Source organism: Chrysochloris asiatica, unplaced genomic scaffold (genome assembly GCF_000296735.1).
Source record: "Chrysochloris asiatica unplaced genomic scaffold, ChrAsi1.0 scaffold00277, whole genome shotgun sequence".
Taxonomy (NCBI): domain Eukaryota; kingdom Metazoa; phylum Chordata; class Mammalia; order Afrosoricida; family Chrysochloridae; genus Chrysochloris; species Chrysochloris asiatica.
This window is the reverse complement of record NW_006408795.1, coordinates 3,154,739-3,174,372: the sequence shown is the minus strand read 5'-3', so window position 1 is coordinate 3,174,372 and position 19,634 is coordinate 3,154,739. Positions and strand designations below refer to the sequence as shown.

Below are 19,634 nucleotides of genomic sequence, written 5' to 3'. Positions count from 1 at the left end.
TCAGTCATAATTCGTTTTGTTAACAATCACTCACAACTGAATCATATAATCAATCCATCAGCATCCTCTCCCACCTTTTCTTACCCAAACCTACCAAGAAAAAGGCATTTAGTGGGAGTTTACAAAGACTATGGCTATGATTCACTGAATTACATGTACACATTGTGTACAATAACAGTTTGGGTAATTTCTGTGTCAAGAACACAGATTTATGAAAATCTTTAAACTATATAATTAGTAAATTTGCCGGCACAAAGAAAAGAATGCATTAAGTACACACACATAAAGAATTTATTACTTATGTAGATCTTTAATTTGTTACTAATTCAAGCTCTGCAGGCCCATTAACAAAATACCCAAACATGCACAATAATCATTGAAACTACTTTTATAATTTGCAGATTTTCAGACATAAAATCTATAAATTTATGCATATTTAGCAATACTTCACTATAAAATACTTTTTAAGGTACAAAGGTAGAAGTGTTTTACTTACTGTGTTGTTGTTAAGTGCCTTTGAGTTGGTTCTGACTTACAGCAACCTTTATAGGGTTTCCGAAGGAGCAGCTGGTGAGTTTGAACTGCTGACCTTGAAGTTCAAACTGACCAATCTGCATCATCCCACAGGACTATTTAAAATATTTAAATTAGGGCATGTAACTTTCCATTTGTAGTCTTGACTTAGGTCCCTGGAATGTTAGGAATGGGTCTGGTGGTCCTTTAAAACTGTAGGTCAGCTCATGCCACTTCTCTAGTCGAAGGCCTGCACTAAGTTTCCATCTCAGTTAGTCAAGTCTAAAGTTCCTGTCACTTTGAAAGCCTCACATGATCTGACCCTCTGCCACTTCTTTGCCGTCATCATTTTGTTGGTGTCCCTCTGTTCCAGCCACTCTAATTCCCTGGACACTCCTGGGGATTTCCCATCTCAGGGCCTTTGCTCTTGTTGCTTCCTCCCTTTGTCTGGAATATTCTTCTTTCAGATGTCTAGATGATTCTCTCTCTCTCACTTCCTCTCTGTCTGCTTAAAAATTGCAATATAAAATAGTCCCATCACCTTAGACAGTTCATTTAACCTAGCCTGACATAATGCATACCTCCTTGTTTATTATGTCTTCCTCAATAAATGTACGTTCAATAAATGCATGGAATTTGTTTTATTTAGTGCTATAGTCCCAAAGCTTACAACAGTGTCCAGCACATAGGAGGCTTTCAATAAATATTTATTAAAGGCATGAATAAGTGATTTATAGATGAATGCATACATTTCTTTTTTATTAGTTGTTGTTGTTATTAAGTGCCATCGAGTTGGTTCAGATCCATAAAACCCTGTATAGGGTTTCCAATGAGCTGATGAGCTTGAACTGTCAACCTTGAGGTTCAAACTGACTTTGTAGTCCAGCACATTAACCCATAGCACCATGCCAGGACTCCTCTCTATTGTTGTTAACCGTCGAGTCGATTCCGACCCATAGCGACCCTGTATAGGGTTTCCGAGGAGCAGCTGGTGAGCTTGAACTGCTGACCTTGCAGTCCAAATGGCTTTGCAGTCTGGTGCATTAACCCACAGCGTCACACAAGGACTCCCCTCTCTATTAGTAGTGGGTATATTATTACTCTGGAGTCCTGATGTGGTGCTGTGCGTTAATGCATCAGACTGCAAAGTCATTTGAACTGCAAGGTCAGTGGTTCAATCTCACTAGCTGCTTCTTGGAAACCTTATAAGGGTCACTATGTGTTAGAACTGACTCGATGGCACTTAACAACAACATCTTATTATTATTATTACTCTAGTACTATTATATTACTAATACCCATAGTAGTCATGGAGTCCTGCGGGTTAATGTACTGGATTGTAAGGTCAGCAGTTCAAACTCACCAGCCACTCCTCAGAAACCCTACACAGGGTTGCTATGAGTTGTAACCGACACGACGACACTTAACAACAATAACATACTCCTGGTGTTGTAGTGAGAGTAGTGAGGATGGTAGTGGGTGTGGGCTTGAGGACTGGGAGTGGGAGTTAGGATGAAGGTAGTGATGTGGGTGGTGTAGGGTTGGGAGATTTTGGGGTATGGATGGTGGAGAGGTGATGGCAGAAGAAGCAGGGATGATTTTTTTCCTATGGTCACCACACCCATGCTTCCAGTTTTCTAATGGAAGTGGCACTCCAAAAGAGATATCTGAGTATGGCCTATTAGGAACCTCCTAAATTCTCTTCTGATGTAAGGCTCCACTTAATGAGCTTTGGATCAAAATAAAATCACATCTAAACGCAAACACAATCTCCTGCAAAGCTAGATCAGGTTCCACATTTCCCACACAGCAGCTACACAGCCTAATTGTTTATATGTGGTACAAACCAGTTCATTAGCTGGCAGTGTCAAAACACACACAGAAAGAATGCATGCGGGAGGGAACATGTTTATAGTATTTTTGATCTGCCCAGCACTTAGGGCACGTTACTATAATGCGTTGTAATCTACTGTGCACAGAACAACACAAAACACACAGAAATGTTTTGATGTTTTATGTCAAGTCATCTGAAAGTAGCATGGTGCCACAATGTTTGGATACTAATTTTGCTAACTGTCAGAAAGAATTAAAATAACTCTGAAACATAACTGCTTTCCTGACAGTTATTCACCAAAATCAGAGATACCGTTTAAAGCCTAAATACAAGAGAGGAAAAAAGAGAAGAGGTGAGTGCTCTCTGTCCTTTCCTTTGCAGGTAACAGATTGCTCATCAGCTTTGTCTTAGAAAGAAATTGGCTCCTTCTTTTCCCTTTCTGTCTAATCTCCAAAGACACCGTAGCAAAAGGCAACCCAGTGGAGAATTTGGCATGTGGGCAGCATCCTATATTGCTATGAATTTGGCTTGATGTCTGATGACCAAAAAGGAAGGCAGTAGTCAATGATACTCTACTGGCTTCTATGCAGAATCACCCTTACATTGAGAAGTGTCTGCAAATTATTCGGTCTTTCTACACACCGATTCCCAGGTTGAAGAGATACCACTCAGATATTTACAACAATGCAACAATGCTCATTTCTATGTAGAACAAACAGACTCACTCTCAAAAAAGAAGCAGAGATGTTGTGTTATGTAAAATAAACATATATTTTTTAACACATGTATAATGTACATTTTATTACATATTAAATCACAGATTCCTGGAAGTGATCTCCCTTGTTAACACATGATAACTTTCTCTCTTTCTGGTCAGATATGTGTCTTTATTTTTATAAGTTTGTATTTAAAATATTAACCTTTTAATTTATAGTTAATTAAATATACCAAAGAATATTTATATAGTATTTTGTTTGATAGCAAAGAATATTTTTTAAAATATGTGTTGGTTGTAAAATAATAAAATAACAAACATCCATGCTATTATTTATTCCCTACATTAAAAAAGAAATAAAATATTAAAATTTCATTTGATACTCTGTGAGTCCTTCCCAGTTCCATTCCCTTGTCTCTTCATCAGAGGTAATAAATTGAAAATTCTGAATTGATTCTTTCTTTGTTTTCCTATAGACTTTTCCTTATATGTGTGTTTCTCCCCTGATTACTGTTAAGTCCATCTGGACTTATGTTGACCTCACGTGTCAGAGCAGAACATTGCTCCACAGGGTTTTCAATGCTAACACCTTTCAGAAGTACATCACCCAAAGTGATTCTGGGAGGGTTTGAACCATCAATCTTTTGATTAGTAGTTGAACAGTTAACCCTTTACACTATCCAGGGACTCTTACATATAAGTCTATCCCTGACAATGGACTGTTTAGATTTGCTAAATTTGAAGTAAATGTAATAATGTCAAGTGATTTACTTCTTTTATGTAATGGTGGTGGTGCAGTAAGTAAGCACTCAGCTGCTAACTAAAAGGTAAGCGGTTTGAATCTACTCACTGCTCTGTTCTGTGGGAGAAAGACATGGCAGTCTGTCTCTACTCATAGGGTCACTATGAGTCGGAATCTATTCAACCACAACTACTTGTACTTTTTCACTTATATGAGCTATTAGTCCTGCTGTGGTGTTGTAGGATAAGCACTGGACCACAAGGTTAATTTAAACCACAAGGTAGCGGTTCAAGCCTACCAGCTGCTCCTCAGAAACCCAATATGGAATCACTCTCAGTTGACAGCACTTAGTAATAGCATCTTATTATTGTTTTTTTTACTTGAATTTTTAAAGATCTTAATTTTAACACAGTCAAATATATCTTTTTCTTTAAATGTTTACACTTTTGATGCCTTGTTTAAAGTATTTTCACCTATCAATTCTGCTACAAAGTACTTACTTCTTTAAAGCATTCAAGAGGACTAAGTTGTGCCTGACCCAAGTCATGGTATTTTTAATTGCTAGACACGCATGTGAAAGTTGGACAATGAAGAGGAAGACCATAGAAGAATTGATGCATCTGAATTATTGTGTTAGAGAAGAATATTAGAAGTATCATGGATTGCCAGAAGAACAAATACATCTTTCTTGGAAGATATAGAGTCAGAAGCCTTCCTAGAAGTTAGGATGGTTAGCCTTATTCTCTATTAAGGGAATGTATGTAGCGTAGTGGTTACGAATCGGGCTGTAAACCTTAAGGTCAGTGGTTTGAAACTACCAGCCGCTCCGTGGTAAAAAGATGAGGCTTTCTACTCCCGTAAAGATTTACACCCTCGGAAACCCTGTACAGGGTCGCTATGGGTCGGAACCGACTCGAAGGCACTTAACAACAACAACAATCTAGAGAACAACCCTGGAAAGTCAGCGGAAAAAATGAATACCTGAATTAGATAAACGAGTACAGTGGCAGCAGCAATGTGCTCAAGTTAATAACAATCGTGAGGAAGGCACAGGACTGGGTAATGTTTTGTTCTGTTGTGCAGTGTCACTATGAGTCGGAACTGATTCAATGGCACTTAACAACAACAATCCCAAGATAAAAAACACATCATTCTATGTTGAGAACCGTGGACTCAGTTTCAATTCTTAGTGACCCTGTATAGGGTTTCCAAGAAGCAGCTGGTGGGTTTGAATTACTGACCTTGGAATTCACAGTCCACTGCTGATCCTACAGCACCACACCAGGTGTCCATAGCTTCTTCTAAAATATTTACGTTTTGTCTTTGACATGTGAGTCTAATACCCAGGAATCAAATTTGTGTGTGTATGTGTATATGTGTGTACAAGGAAGGGGTCATTTCTTTTCTGTTTTTTAAATTGGATGCCAACTTTTCCTAGTAAAACATATTGAAAAGACTACTTTTCCTACTCAAATGAAATGTCAAAACTATCATTAATCAAGTCAATAAAGTTCCATTTGAGATTCTACTGGGCTCTCTGTTTGGTCCTGTTGTCTCTTCCTATGCAGACACATACTATGTGTACTTTACTTCCTTTAGCGTTATTATATGCATGTATATAGTAAGGCAGGTCCCTTCACCTTGATTTTTTTTTTTTTTTTTTTCTTTAGAAGTGTTCTGGCTATTTTTATTCTTTGCATTTACAAATTACTTTGTTAAGTTTCTAAAAAAAATGTTTTTTAAACTTCTGAGATTTTAATCACAATTTCAGTGAATTATAGATTTTGGATGTATTAATGTATTTATTCTGAGTTTGTGAACATGTACATCTCTTCATTTGTCTTTTTTAATATATTTCAGTAAAAATTTATGATTTTTATCTATAAAGATTGTACATATTTAAAATACTTATACCTGATCATTTAATTTTTTATGATTGCTACTGTAAAACTGTGCTCATGAGGAACCTGTACATAGACCAAGAGGCAGTTGTTCAAACAGAACAAATCCTGAATCGTTTAAATTTAGGAAAGATGTCTGTCACGGTTGTATTCTTTTACCATACTTATTCAACCTATATACTGGTCAAATAATCTGAGAAGCTGGATTATATGAAGAGGAACGTGGCATCAGGACTGGATGAAGATTCATTAACAATCTGTGATTTGCAGTTGTTCCAGTCTTGCTTGCTGAAAGTGAAGAGGACTTAAAATACTTACTGACAAATGTCAAATACCAAAGCCTTTGGTAGGGGTTTCACCTTAATATAAAGAAAATAAAAATCCTCACCAAGGGATCAATAAATAACATCAAAATAAATGGAGAAAAGATAGAAGTTGTCAAAGACTTCATTTTGCTCAGATCAACCATTAACACCCAGGGAAGCAGCAGTCAAGAAATTAAGTGAAGTATTTATTGCATTAGGCAAATTAGCTGTACAAGACCTCTTTAAAGTGCTCAAAAGCAAAAATGTCAGTTTAAGGACTAAGGTGTGTCTGACCCAAACCATGGTATTTTCAATCGCCTCATATGCATGTGAAAGTTGGACAATGAATAAGGAAGACTGTAGAAGAATTGATGCTTTTGAGTTATGGTGTTGGAGAAGGATATTAAAAGTACCAGGAACTGCCTGAAGAACAAACAAATCTGTACTAGAAGAAGTACACCAGAATGTTCCTTAGAATACAGGATGGGCAGACTTCGTCTCTCATACTTTGGATCTATTGTCAGGAGGGACCAGCCCCTGGAGAAGGACATCATGCTTGGTGAAGTGGAGGGTCAGTGAAAAAGAAGAAGACCCAAAATTAGATGGACTGGCATTGAGGCAGCAGCAACAGGCCCAATCATAGCAGCAATTGTAAGGTTGGCATGGGACAAGGTAGTGTTTCATTCTGTTGTGCACAGACTCTGTATGAGTTGGTTCCAACTTGATGGCAAATGATTATAATGTTTAAACAGTGCTTTTTATTGTTGTTGTTGTTGACATTTTTCTAAACTTGGGCAAAATTTAAAATAATAATTTGTTAAATTTAATTTGCTAGTATTTGTTTTTCATCTTGATTTTGAGGGAAATTTGTCTTTAATTTTTCTTCCAAGCTTCCATGTACTGTTTTTATTGAGTTTGGGCCCCAAGGTTATGTTAACTTCATGAGTTAAGTAGTCTGGGATTTTTTTTAAAGACTGGATTTATTTGAATATGTGGAACAATTTGGTTATAAAATATATGGGCAATGGCCTTGTAGGATAACACCTGTCTGCTAACCACAAAGTCGCCATTCAAACCTATCAACTACTCCTCAGAAACTTTATACAGAGTTGCCATGAGTCAGAAATACTCGATGCTACTCAGTAGCAACAAAACACTATTCTCTTAGTAAGAAGATTTTGGATTACTAATTCACTATCTTCATTTATATGACTATTTAGGCTATTTCTTCTGTTTTGGTTATGTTATCCAAATATTTAAATATACTGTGATAAAGTTGTTCATAATAGTCTCTTGCTATGTTTTCTACAGGAGTCCTGTTAAGATAAAGCACTAGACCACAAAGTCTGTTTAAACTACAAGGTTGGTGGTTCAAACTCAGTAGCTACTCCTTGAAAACCCTATTTAGGGACAATATGAATCGGAGCCAACTCGACAACACTTAACAACAACAATCTTTTCTACATGCCAAAGCATCTATACTTACAGCCCACTATATATACATTCTCATTACTGTTTATTTTTTTCTTTTCTTTTTTTTTCTTAATCAATACTGATAGACTTTTTTGTCTTATTATTATTTTAATTAAGAAGAATTAATTTAGTTTATCTTCTATATTGTTTTCTATTTCACTAATTTCTTCTTTGATTGTTATGGTTTCCTTTCTTCAACTGCTTTTGAGTTTGGTTTATTCTGTTGTTCTTTTCCTAGCATCTTAAATTGTCAACTTAGGTAATTTAATTTTCATTTTATTTCTCACTTAATATAAACAGTTAAGGTGATAGCATTCTGTCAGGTTGCTATTCTCAATAAAAACTCCCAGGTGTTGAAATATACCTCAGTGTTTCATTATTGTTAAATCATATTCCAATTTTTTTTATTTTAATAGTTTTTTGACCCATGACTTTTTAGAATTTTTTTTTTCCAAACACAGGAGATTTACTTTTAACTAGTCTCTGTAATGGCATTGTCATTTAAGAACATGGTTTGTGAGCAATTTGTTGAGGTTTCCTTCATGATTATATGGTCAATTTCCATAGATGTGCCTTCTATGCTTGAAAATAATTGTATGTTCTTTTTGGGTGCATTGTCCTTTATCTGTTACTTAGATTCAAGCTTAATAAGTGTTAATGTTATATACCCTTACTAATTGTTTTGTCTGCTGATTTTTCAATTACTTTATGAGGTGTGTTACAAATTCCCCATTAAGATGGTGAATTTGTCTATTTCTGTTCATAGTTCTGCAAATTTTGTTTATAGATATTGAGTCTATATTATCAAGGCATAGATATTATCTCTCCCTACTAAAGTATAGCAATTTTCTTTTATTTTGGTAGCTCTATTATTTTTTTCTTTATATAATTTTATCTTCTCTATATGCATCTACGTTAACTTTCTTTTGTTAGTTATCTGCTTTTGGCTAGAGTACCTTTTTTTCTGTTCCAGATGCATCTTTTTTGCCCTTTTGTTTTATCTATGTCTTTTACAAAAATCTATATGAGAGGGCTTCAAAAGGTTCATAGAAAAATTCATTTTTCCACAAACTATTTCAAATCCTTTCATATTTGTTCTAGTATATACATTTCTGTTTGTAATTGGAGCATTTTTCATTTATATTTATTGTAATTTCTGATGAATTTGAATCTATTTGACATAAAGTCAAACATATGACTTTATGTTTGGACATTATATACCCTGTTTCTATTTTTTAGCGGCTATCCAAGAGACTTTAATATTCACAACTAACAAACTCTAATATAAATAAATATGTAGCACTGTAGGATAAGCAGTGAATTGCTATCCCAAACTCAGCAGTTTAAACCCACAGTCACTATTCAGAAAACCCTATACAGGGATTGCTATGAGTAGGAACTGACTCAATGGCACTTACAACAATAATAATGACAACAAATGCTCTTCCTAAGAAGTACAAAGACCTTGGTTGGTTGTTGTTGGTGTGCCATGGAGTCTGCTCCGACTCACAGAGACCCTGTACAGGGTTTCCTAGGCTGTAAATCTTTACAGGAGCAGAAAGCCTCATCTTTCTCCCACGGAACAGCTGGTAGATTCAAGCGGCTGACTTTGAGGTTAATAGCCTGATTCGTAACCACCACGCTACCAGAGCTCCTTGGATCACCCTTATACCAAGTTAAGTGTTATTAAGTAATAAGTTCATTATTTTAGTTCTATCTTGTTTTGAGTCTCATAAGATACAGTTATTTTATGCAATATATTTTGTTTAGATATATAAATGTTTAGTATTTTCTTTGCTCATTGTTCCTTCTGCAGCTCGAATGTTGTATATGGTATTAATTTCTTTTCCTGCAAGATAGCCTTTAGCTTAAACTTAAATGAAGATCTATTTGTGGCAAACTTTCATTTTCCTGAGTCTCTTTATTTAACCCTCATTCTGTTTTTACTAAGGAGCTCTGGTAGCGTAGTGGTTATGAATCGGGCTGCGAACCTTAAGGTCAGCGGTTCGAAACTACCAGCTGCTCCGCGGAGAAAAATGAGGCTTTCTACTCCCGTAAGGATTTACACCCTCGGAAACCCTGTACAGGGTCGCTATGGGTCGGAACTGACTCGACGGCACTTAACAACGACAACTGTTTTTACTAACTTTTATTTTTTAAACATATTTTGGCATACAATTCTAGTTTAACAACTTTTTCTTCACCCATAATATGCAAACAGGAGTCCTGGTGTGATGCTGTGGGTAAATGAGCTGGATTGCAAAGTCAGTTTTTACTAGCCACTCCTCTCAAACTCTGGGTCGGAACCGACTTGACAGCACTTAACAACAACAACAACAAAATGAAAACATTTTTCTCTTGCATTTTGACGTCATTTTGGCTACTGAGAAATCACCTATGAGTCTATCACTCCTACCTGAATAGCTTATTTTTAGTCCTTGATTATTTCTAAGAGTGTTTGTCTTTAACACTGTTGAGACTGTGATATACCTAGATCAAGATTTCTCTCCCCCACTTCAATAGACTTCTTGATATGAAGATTAGTGTTTTATACCAAGGATGGAAATTTTTCTGTCATTATAGTTTCAAATAATGCCTCTGAAGCATTCTTCCCACTTCTTCTGGAACTACTAGTTATATATAATATTTTCTTACTATGTCCTCCATGGCTCTTAACATTTTTCATTTTTCCCATCTCTTTGTCTCCCTGTGTTGAAGTCTGGGTAATCTCTTTAGTTCTGTTTTAAGGTTTATTAATTCCTTCTTCAACTTTACACATATCCAATATACTATTAAGCTCACCTCGTAAGTTAAATTTTCTATTATTATATTTTTCATTAAATATTTTTATTGGTTTTTCAAACATTTTTAATAATCTTCAGTCAAATTTTATCTCCCTCTTCTATTTTTTTGTGTTGTTCAAACCCACCAGCTGCTCGGCAGGAGAAAGATGAGGCTGTCTGCTCCCGTAAAGATTTTCAGTCTCAGAAACCTGTGTAGGCTTGCAATGAAGCGGAGTTGACGCAATAGTAGTGAGTTGTTTTTTTTTAAATTGCTTATTCTTATTATTCTTTTAAACCTATTAAAATAACCACCTTTTATGTTCTACAATCCTTAGATTTCATTTTGTTGTCCATTCTTCAATTGACTTTTATTTATTATTTCCCTTGTTCCTTAGCATATTTTGATTTTTTTTTTTTAATTGTGAACTCATGTGTCTTGAAATTTGAACAGTAGGACTCCTTCGCGATCACAGAAGGGGATGCCTTCTGAGACAAGTCGTATTTGCTTCCATCAGGCAGCTGAAGATCTAACAGCTTGGGATCATTTTAAAATAAATTATTTGCTTGATTTGTGGACCACTTAGATAGTGTGTACTTGGATTGCAACTCATATAAGGGCTAAGCTCTGGTTCTTTCTCTGAGGGAAAATGCTACCCACCTATCTCCCTGGTATCGTGCTGTGGAATAAACCACTGGACAGCAAAGTCAGTTTGAACCACAAGGTTGGTGGTTCAAACTCACCAGCCACTCTTTGGAAACCCTATACAGGGCACTTAAAAGCAACAACAACCTGTGTTGTTTCTGGTTTTGTGTATGTAAAAGGCTGTTGTTGTTTAGTGCCATTTTGTTGGTTCTGACTCATAGCAACCCTTTCTAGGGTTTCCGAAGAGTGGCTAATGGGTTTTAACTGCCACATTGCGTTTCAAACTGACCTTGAGGTTTAGTGCTTATCCTACAGCATCACATTGAATATAGGTCATTTCCCATTCTTTGGGTCAAATGAAGGGCAGATAGGAAAGTTTTCTTTCAGTTCATTATTATTCTGAGGTTAGAGGTCTTTGGAATCCTAGCTTTATATGGCAGGTCTTCTATTAGCCTTGCCATATTAGGTATGCCCTAAATTTTGCTTTCTGCTTTCCACAATCATGAACAGTAAGTTCAAGTTCATCCTGAGTTGGAAATTACCCTTGGGATATAGGTCAACATCAGTGGTTCACTTATGTCTCTAGGTTCCTGCTTTCACTTTTTTGGGATCTCCAAGAATTTAATTATTACCATGTATCTGGTATGTTTTGAGTTATCTACCTATCTCTTTATATTCTAGCAATTTTTGGCTATATTTGAAAGAGGGTCAGTAACAGTGTCTAGTTCTTCCAGATAAATGCCAGCCATTTTCTGAGATTCATCTTTAACTTCTTTGTGCTTATGGATGAAAATAAAACTTCCATGTAGGTTTGTGCACAACCTGGTTAAGAAATTTAAATATGAAATGAGTTAACATTAAATAAATAACCTATTCTATGTTATAATACAGCCATATAGTCCTGGTGGCGCTGTAGAGTAAATACTGGACTGCTAAACGCAAAATTGGTGGTTCAAACACAACAATTGCTCCTCAGAAACTCTATCCAGAGTCACTATAAGTCTGAACCTAACCCACAGCACTTAACAACAACAGCATTAACTGAAAAGGTTGGCGGTTGGAAACTATTTAGTAGTTTTGGAAGAAAGGCATGACAAAGGGCATCTGTAATCATTACAGCCAAAATGTAAAAATAAAAAAAATTTAAAAAGTTCAGAGCGGTTCTAATGTGTAACACATGGGGTGGCCGTGAGTTGGAACTGATTCAAGGGCAACTGGTTTGGTTTTGCTTTTCTACCGTGGATTATGAAGGACACCAAGCATTTTAACATGACAAACCATTCCCCTTTAATGATTTTTTATTCATCAAACACTGATGTGAGGACAGTTCTAGAAGCAGATGTTAGAGAGGCATAAAAGAACCATCAATAGAGCAGTCACATTTTACATTCTGAGAGGTGTTAGGGTACTTCATTTACAGAACACCCAGCTCTGGCAGTCTGCACTCTGAGACGCTTCTTCCTCGTATCACAAGTGCGGCTTCTAGAGGAGTCAGGAGACCCATTCATGCTAATGGACTTCTGTTTAAGAAGGCACTGAAAACTCTACTCACTTACTCACAAGGTAGCTGCAGAAGCTTTTGCCATTTATTGCCTTTGCCATTCCAAACTTGATTTGTTTTGTTTTGCTTTGCTTTAATGACCTGTATGAGGTGAAGGCAATGAACATGTTCCAGCCTCAAATGCAAACTTACACATGGCAATGGAGAATCTGAAAGGCATTTTCTCCTTCTGAGCTGAAAGGTCAATTTGTCAAACCCCACTTCTCAGGATACCATGGAAGGTTCTTTAGCCTTGTTTTCCAGGCATAACTGGGTAAATAAATGAGACTTTTATCTGCTGGGTCTCTCCTGTGAAAGCTCTAGTGAACTGGCAGTGCTTCAGTGGAAATAGAGCTGAGCCGCACAGTAATAATGACAGGCTGGTAAAAGCTAATGTCAGCTCCAATTTTCAAGTCATTTTTCAAATTATTTTAATTAGATATTGTTTCAATCTCACTTACATTAATTTCATATCTGATATCAACATTTCAGTTTTCAATTTGTTCAAATGATTTTTTTTTTCCCCCAGTCTGCCTTGTTGCCTGGAGTAATTTAAAATACAATGTTTATCTTCAGCAATTTTCAATGCATGGGTCCTGGGCAAACTGCTAGGTTCAATAAAAGTGACAGGAGAAGGTGGAACCAAGGGCCTGCTTGGTGCTTAGGAAAAATGGTAATCTGTCTTCTTATCACTTATCTCTAGACATTAGAGTAAGCAGGTAGAGCAAGGGGTAGGAGTTCATAATAATGAGATTTTCCACCAATTTCACTATGTAATTGGCTTTCCAAATGCAAATTTCACTGAAGTTTGGTTAAGGTTTCATGTCTTAAAAGGCTACAATTCCACATCAACACATTTTTCAACAATTCACAGCTATATGCACTAGAACCTGCCCAAAAGATCCTTCTTAGACATATTGGAGCACATAGTTTCAGGCTCTTAGTTTTGCTATACTTTTCCTTTGCTCCCCCCAGAAAGTAGCACAGACGCTGCTAATAAAGACAGTTTGGATACAGGTAAACTTGAACCAGGACATTAAGTTACAGCTCTGTTGCCTCATTTATAAAATGTGGGAGAAATCCAATATTCTCAAGTGTCCTTTTAAGAGAATAGAGTTACTTTTTGTTCAAGAACTTGATAATTAGAATTATGCAGATCCATATCATTTTTAAAGATTTTAAAGATAATTTGCATATCATCAGTTAACAGTGAAGAAACAGCAAGGAAGCCTTAAAAAAAGAAGGAAAGCTAAAACAACAAGATAAATAAAAAATAGATAGGACAATAAATGTTAATGCATTAATGAATGCATCCTATTAAGACAAACTCATTTAGCTCAAACTGCACATCGTCTATAAGTGACACATCTAAACAAAGCCGTTTATGTTTAATGCTGTTATTGTTAAGTGCCATCGAGTCGGTTCTGACTCATAGTGACCCTGTGTAGGGTTTCTGAGGAGTGGCTGGTGAGTTTGAACCATTGACCTTGTGTCTCAAACTGACTTAGAGATCCAGTGCTTATCCTATGGTGCCACACCAAGACTCCTTCAAAGACAATCATCCTAGATGAGGGAAACTATCAGCATGGTCACAGTGCAGAGGCCAATGGAATCCACTGAATCACAGGCATTGTTGTTGTTGTTAAGTGCCATCCGGTAGGTTCTGACCCCTAGTGACCCTGTTTTCGAGGAGCAAATGTTGGGTTTTGAACTGTTGACCTTGTGGTTCGCAGTCCAGTATTTATCCTACAGTACCACACCAGGAGTCACACTAGGTGTTAAATGGGTGAGGAGGCAAATTAAGCAGAAATAAAGTAAGAGTTATGGTATTAACATCAAGATAATGCATAATATTTTTAAGTTATTTTTTAAAAAATGGAACAAAAAGGGTAATATTATATTAATATTAAAAATCTAAAATGAAAGTATAGTATTCATGAGTTTGTGTGTGTGAAAAATGAAATAAAACTGAAATTAATAAATATTGTTGTTGCTAAGTGCTGTTGAGGTGGTTCCAACTCACAGTGACCCTGTATACTGTTTCTGAGGAGTGGCTGGTAGGTTTGAACTGCCGACTTTGTGGTTCGCTGTTGAGAGCTGATCCTACAGTCCCATTATACTGTAGTATAATAGTCCCATTATACTGTTTTACTGATGAGGACACCTCAGTCTGTATAGGAATTAAGTAATTCACCTAATGTAACACAGTCAGTAAATGAAACAGCGTATCACCAAAACAATTATGAAGCACATAAATAGAATCTTAATAAGTTCACTAATAAAGCTAATTCAATAGCAACTGATGACACTCTATGGTCTATAGACAAAGTATAACTGATCAAAATGAAGGTCATTTGTGATTTCTAACTAGTAACAACTACATAAGTTACAACTGACTGTAATTAGAAATTAATAACCGTAAAAACAAAACTCTCCAATCAGTTGGACATTAAAAAATACTCTCTTTAGTAATTCCTAGGTCCAAGAAGAAATGAAAGTTATAATTACAGAATATTTAGGAAATGGGAATAATGAGAACTCTATCAATCAAACCTGTGGGAGAGACCCAAAGCATGCATCCAAGGGGAGGGTGGGACACTGTTTTCATTGTTGCATAGGAAAGAGCGGAAATAAATAAACAAAGTAAACTGGTTTAAAAAAAAACTTGAAGGGAGGACTATAAATTAAATTGTTGTTGTTGTTAAGTGCCATCGAGTCGGGTCTGACCCATAGCGACCCTGTACAGGGTTTCCGAGGGTGTAAATCTTTACGGGAGTAGAAAGCCTCATCTTTCTCCCGTGGAGCGGCTGGTAGTTTTGAACTGCTGACCTTAAGGTTCACAGCCCGATAGGTGATAAAAATGTAACTTTAAACATTATTAAAGGGAAAATAGGATTGATGATGAAATCCAGGAGTTTGAACTTAGGGGAAAAAAAGAAAACCCAACCTAAATAGAAGTCTAATATTGAGAAAAGTAAAGCAACTCAAATCCTAAAAGTACTGAAATTTGTGATGAATAAGGAAATATAACCACACATATGTACATATAGTATAGTTTGATTCTAATTTGAAACTCATAAGGAATTGGACTATGAACAAAGAGAATTTAAATTACTAAACTGGTAAGGAGTCTGGTGTGGTGTGAAATGATAAGCACTGGAATTTAGTTAACCGCAAGTCAGTAGTCCAAACACACCAGTTGCTCCTGGGAAACCATCTCCAGAGTAGCTGTAAATTGTGACCAACTTGGGGCGCTTAAAGATAACAACAAAGTTGGTAAAGAAAGAAGAAAGAATAGATGGCTATAAAGAAACAGAAAAAGTTATCTAGGAGAAGTATGAAATACATTGCCACAATTTTTAAGTAAATCGAAAGTTCAGAATCAGTTTTAATTTGAAAATAGATGAATCTGAGTGGATGTTCAAATAGGCTATGAACTTTAGGTAAAAGTTACCCTTTGTATACACAGATTACTGCTGCTGAAAAAGGTTCAAGAGAATCTGGAAGACAGATTATTATCCTCTGACTCATTTGACTTCTGTGTTTAATTAACATCACAATATGAAGATTTTTATGTTTTCAAAATTGGGAAGGAGGAAGGTGATAATGGAGGAGAGATAAAACACAGAAGGGGATATAAGACAAGGGAAGTCAAAAAGTATTACTATAAAAGCATAGAACCCCTTTGTTCCTTGACATATCCCCCATCGAGGCCTTTTCACTCCTGAAGTTAGTGTTTCCATCTCTCTAACACTTCCCCAAATAATTCTGCAACTCATCAATTTACAATTTATCAAAACAGAAGCTTTGACATCCTGGAAGGACTCAAATCATATTCCTTTTCAATGTTCTTTGAGTTGGTGAACGAAAAGAAGTCTGAAGGGGCAAGATCAGGACTGTAGGGTAGATGGGGTAAGGTTTCCCAACAAAATTCTCTGAGGACAATCCTAGCTACCCTCCAAGAATTAGCAGGTATATTGCTGTGATGGAAAATAGTTCCTTGGCTTAACTTTCCTGGCCTATTTTTTCATGAATGTAGTTTACATTGTTCTTACAACTTCTTTATAATAAGCTCCCGTGATTATCCTGTGTCACTGAATATTAAGATGACCCCTTTGAAATCTCAAAAATACAGTCATCATGGACTGAGAACTACTCCTCAGAAACCCTACACAGGATCTCTATGAGTCGGAACCGACTTAACGGCACTTGCAATAATGACTTTCTAAGCTGACTTCTCTGCCTTGAATTTAACTGACTGTTTTGACTGGACCTTTGTTTTTGAAGGCACCCTAACGAGACTAAGACAAGTATATTGTTGAAAGAACTTGTCTACAGCCATGTATGGACTGAAAAGACATGCTTAAACACGTTTTTTTCTGGAATAAATCTGTATATATATGAACTGGAACCCTAGCAGCAATATTTTTGACCTACTCTTGTATATAGTTTTGGTTCCATTCTACTGTGCCGCAGGGCCCTTGCACTGTATTGTTACATAAAACAATGCCTGTGTATCCAAAAACCAGAGAAGAAGAATACAGAAATTTGGGTAATAGTCCCGCTTTATTAGAGGTGAAATATAGTTAGTTCAGTCAACTATGTAAAACTGGAATCCAACTGAAAATTAGGATGGAACACATATTAATAAACTTGTACATACTATTCAGTGTCCGTTTACACACTATAAGCATTCTCTTTTAGTTGAACACAAACCTGCAAGTAGAATTGTATTTCAACCCCTTTGTCAGGCTAAGCTTCTTTTGCAAGGGGAGAAAAAGGCACATTCATGCTAAGGTTAGGCTCTTTTCCTTCCACATCACGTGAGGCGAGCCCTCTTTATTATTCATTAGCAAGTACAACGTAATGTCATCATTGCAGCACCACTGAAATCAGTCTGAGTTGGAAAAACATTTTCAATATTTCAACTGACTGCTTCGCTAAGTCACAAATAACATAGTTAATCCAGAAGGTCACTCGCTTACAAAAATCTATTTGCTCTGCTTCAGAGCAAATTGAAAATATATATTACAAATGATGCCACCAGTAACAAGCTTTCTCTGGGACAAGCCACCCCATTGTTTCCTATCTCTGGCTGTTAAAAATAAAGATTCCCTCTCCTTAATGCCATTTCAATAAATGCCCTAGAGACAAATTTACACAGGTGAGGGTATTTATTTGTAACCAGTGTTTAAAATAAAATTTAGCCTAAACTGTGTGTGTTTCAATACGTCTATAAATAAAACATTATTATGGGTATTTCATCTTTATCCCAACACTTTAAACAATGCAATATTAGAGTAGGAGTTCCACTGGGAAATTTTTTCAAATCCCGAACTATAAAACTCATTAAAATAACCAGAAGTCTTTACTGCAGACCTGAACAGGTGAGATGGGAGCAGTTGGCAATGGGTTCTCCTTATGACTGTTACTGAGAGGAGAAGAGGTAGGTGTGTCCAAAGGCAGCGTGACCCTCTTGGTAAGTCAGTCCTTTGTTAATGGGCTGCCTAAACACTGGCATTTTGACCTGCCTGTCTGGTGGAAAATTCAGACTTGCATTTCAATGTGTGGAGGAGAGTATGGTCTTCAGAGGCTGAGTGGTCACACTCAACACAAACATCATCCAGCCAGCTCATTCAACCAAGGCAGCAAACCACCCTCTGACGACATTTGTGATGGACTGAATTGTGCTCCCTTTCCAAATTCATATTGAGTTCCTAGTCTCTGTACCCATGAATGTGATCCTGTTTGGAAGCAAGGCTGTTGTTATGCTAATAAGGTCATACCTGAGTACATTGGGTCCCAAACCTAGTCACTTCTGAGCTATACAAAAAGGAGAATGAATCCACACAAAGACACACACAGGAGGAAGACAGACGCCATCTGAACACTTGGTCACAAGCAAAGGAATGTCAAGGAGTGAAGGTTTAAAACTAGAAGCAAGACCTTCAACAGGACTGGACATGGTTAAGACCCTGATTTGGACTTCTCCGCTCCAGATCTGGAGACAATCATTTCCTGTTCTTTAAATCCATTCATCAATAGTATTTTTTGTTGCAGCAGGCCCAGGCAAACAGGACAATACTGCTCAAATTGTTGAGGCCAAAGTAACGGACTGGCAGACCTTTGAGGTCTTCGCATCCAATCTCCTGACTGACAGATAAGAAACAGAAACTCAGAGAACATGCCACTTAAGGAAATGATCCTGACAGGCAGAAATGCTGATCCCCAAAGCCAACAAGAAGGAGTTTCAAGGGAGAAATGGAAATCTCTGCCTTTGCTTTGAAAAATCAACTGTGCTAGTAAAGGTTGCAAGAGAGATGCTTTCTGTGATTCTTTTGTAAAAAGATAAGTGGGATTTTAGTTGAACTTTCAGTGTGAAATGGTTGTTAAAATAGCTATTCATTCCCAAGCAGAAGCAAAGAAGTATATTATTCTGCATGGGAAAAGTTACAGTTTTGTTATGCTGTTTGGAGTCCCTGGATGGTGCGGACAATAAAGGTGTCCAGCTGCAAACCGAAAGCTTGGAGGTTCTAGTAGACCTAGAGATGCTTTGGGAGAAATGCCTGGTGGGGTCCACTTCTGAGAAATCAGCAATTGAAAATCCTGCAGAGCACAGTGTACTCTGACACATGCCCATGACACATACATCAAGTTGACAGCAACTGGTCTTTTTTGGTTGCACTTTTGAGTTCGCACCATATCTGGAATATCTTTAGTTCTAGGTGCCACCTGTTAAGATGCTCCAGGAGAGCTGTAGTAAATGAAAGAAGGGCCATCAGGAAATTGAGAGGGTCTATAAAGCATACCATGAAAAGAATGGCTGAAAGATATATTTAGAAAGTGGAGGGAGAGCTTAGGGAATGGGACCAATAATAGGTAAACCATCCTGGGTACTTCAGAAGCTGTTCTTTGGGGCAACAGACTGACACATAGAAGTCTACACACCTCAGGACTGGGAGAAGTGGTTCAGAAGGGAAGAATATGAAAAACAGGTGACAGGGAGTCAGAGAAAATGTTTTGGTTCTTTGTAGGTGGTTTTCATCAAAACCACACTCATTTTATCTTCTCTTTCTCATTTGTAATGAAGAATTCTTTGCTGGAGCATCATAAGGAATAATCATTGGGTGTCAAAGCTGAAGACATGTCTTTCGATGAGAAGCCAATAAGGTGAGCAGGACTCTG

At 36.9% G+C, this 19,634-nt stretch overlaps 1 protein-coding gene across 1 annotated transcript in view; it reads right to left on the bottom strand.

The window, feature by feature from the left end:
• The window catches only part of PTPRN2 (protein tyrosine phosphatase, receptor type, N polypeptide 2), a 1,341,366-nt gene that overhangs the window by 618,158 nt on the left and 703,574 nt on the right, over positions 1 to 19,634 (bottom strand). The window lies entirely within an intron of this gene.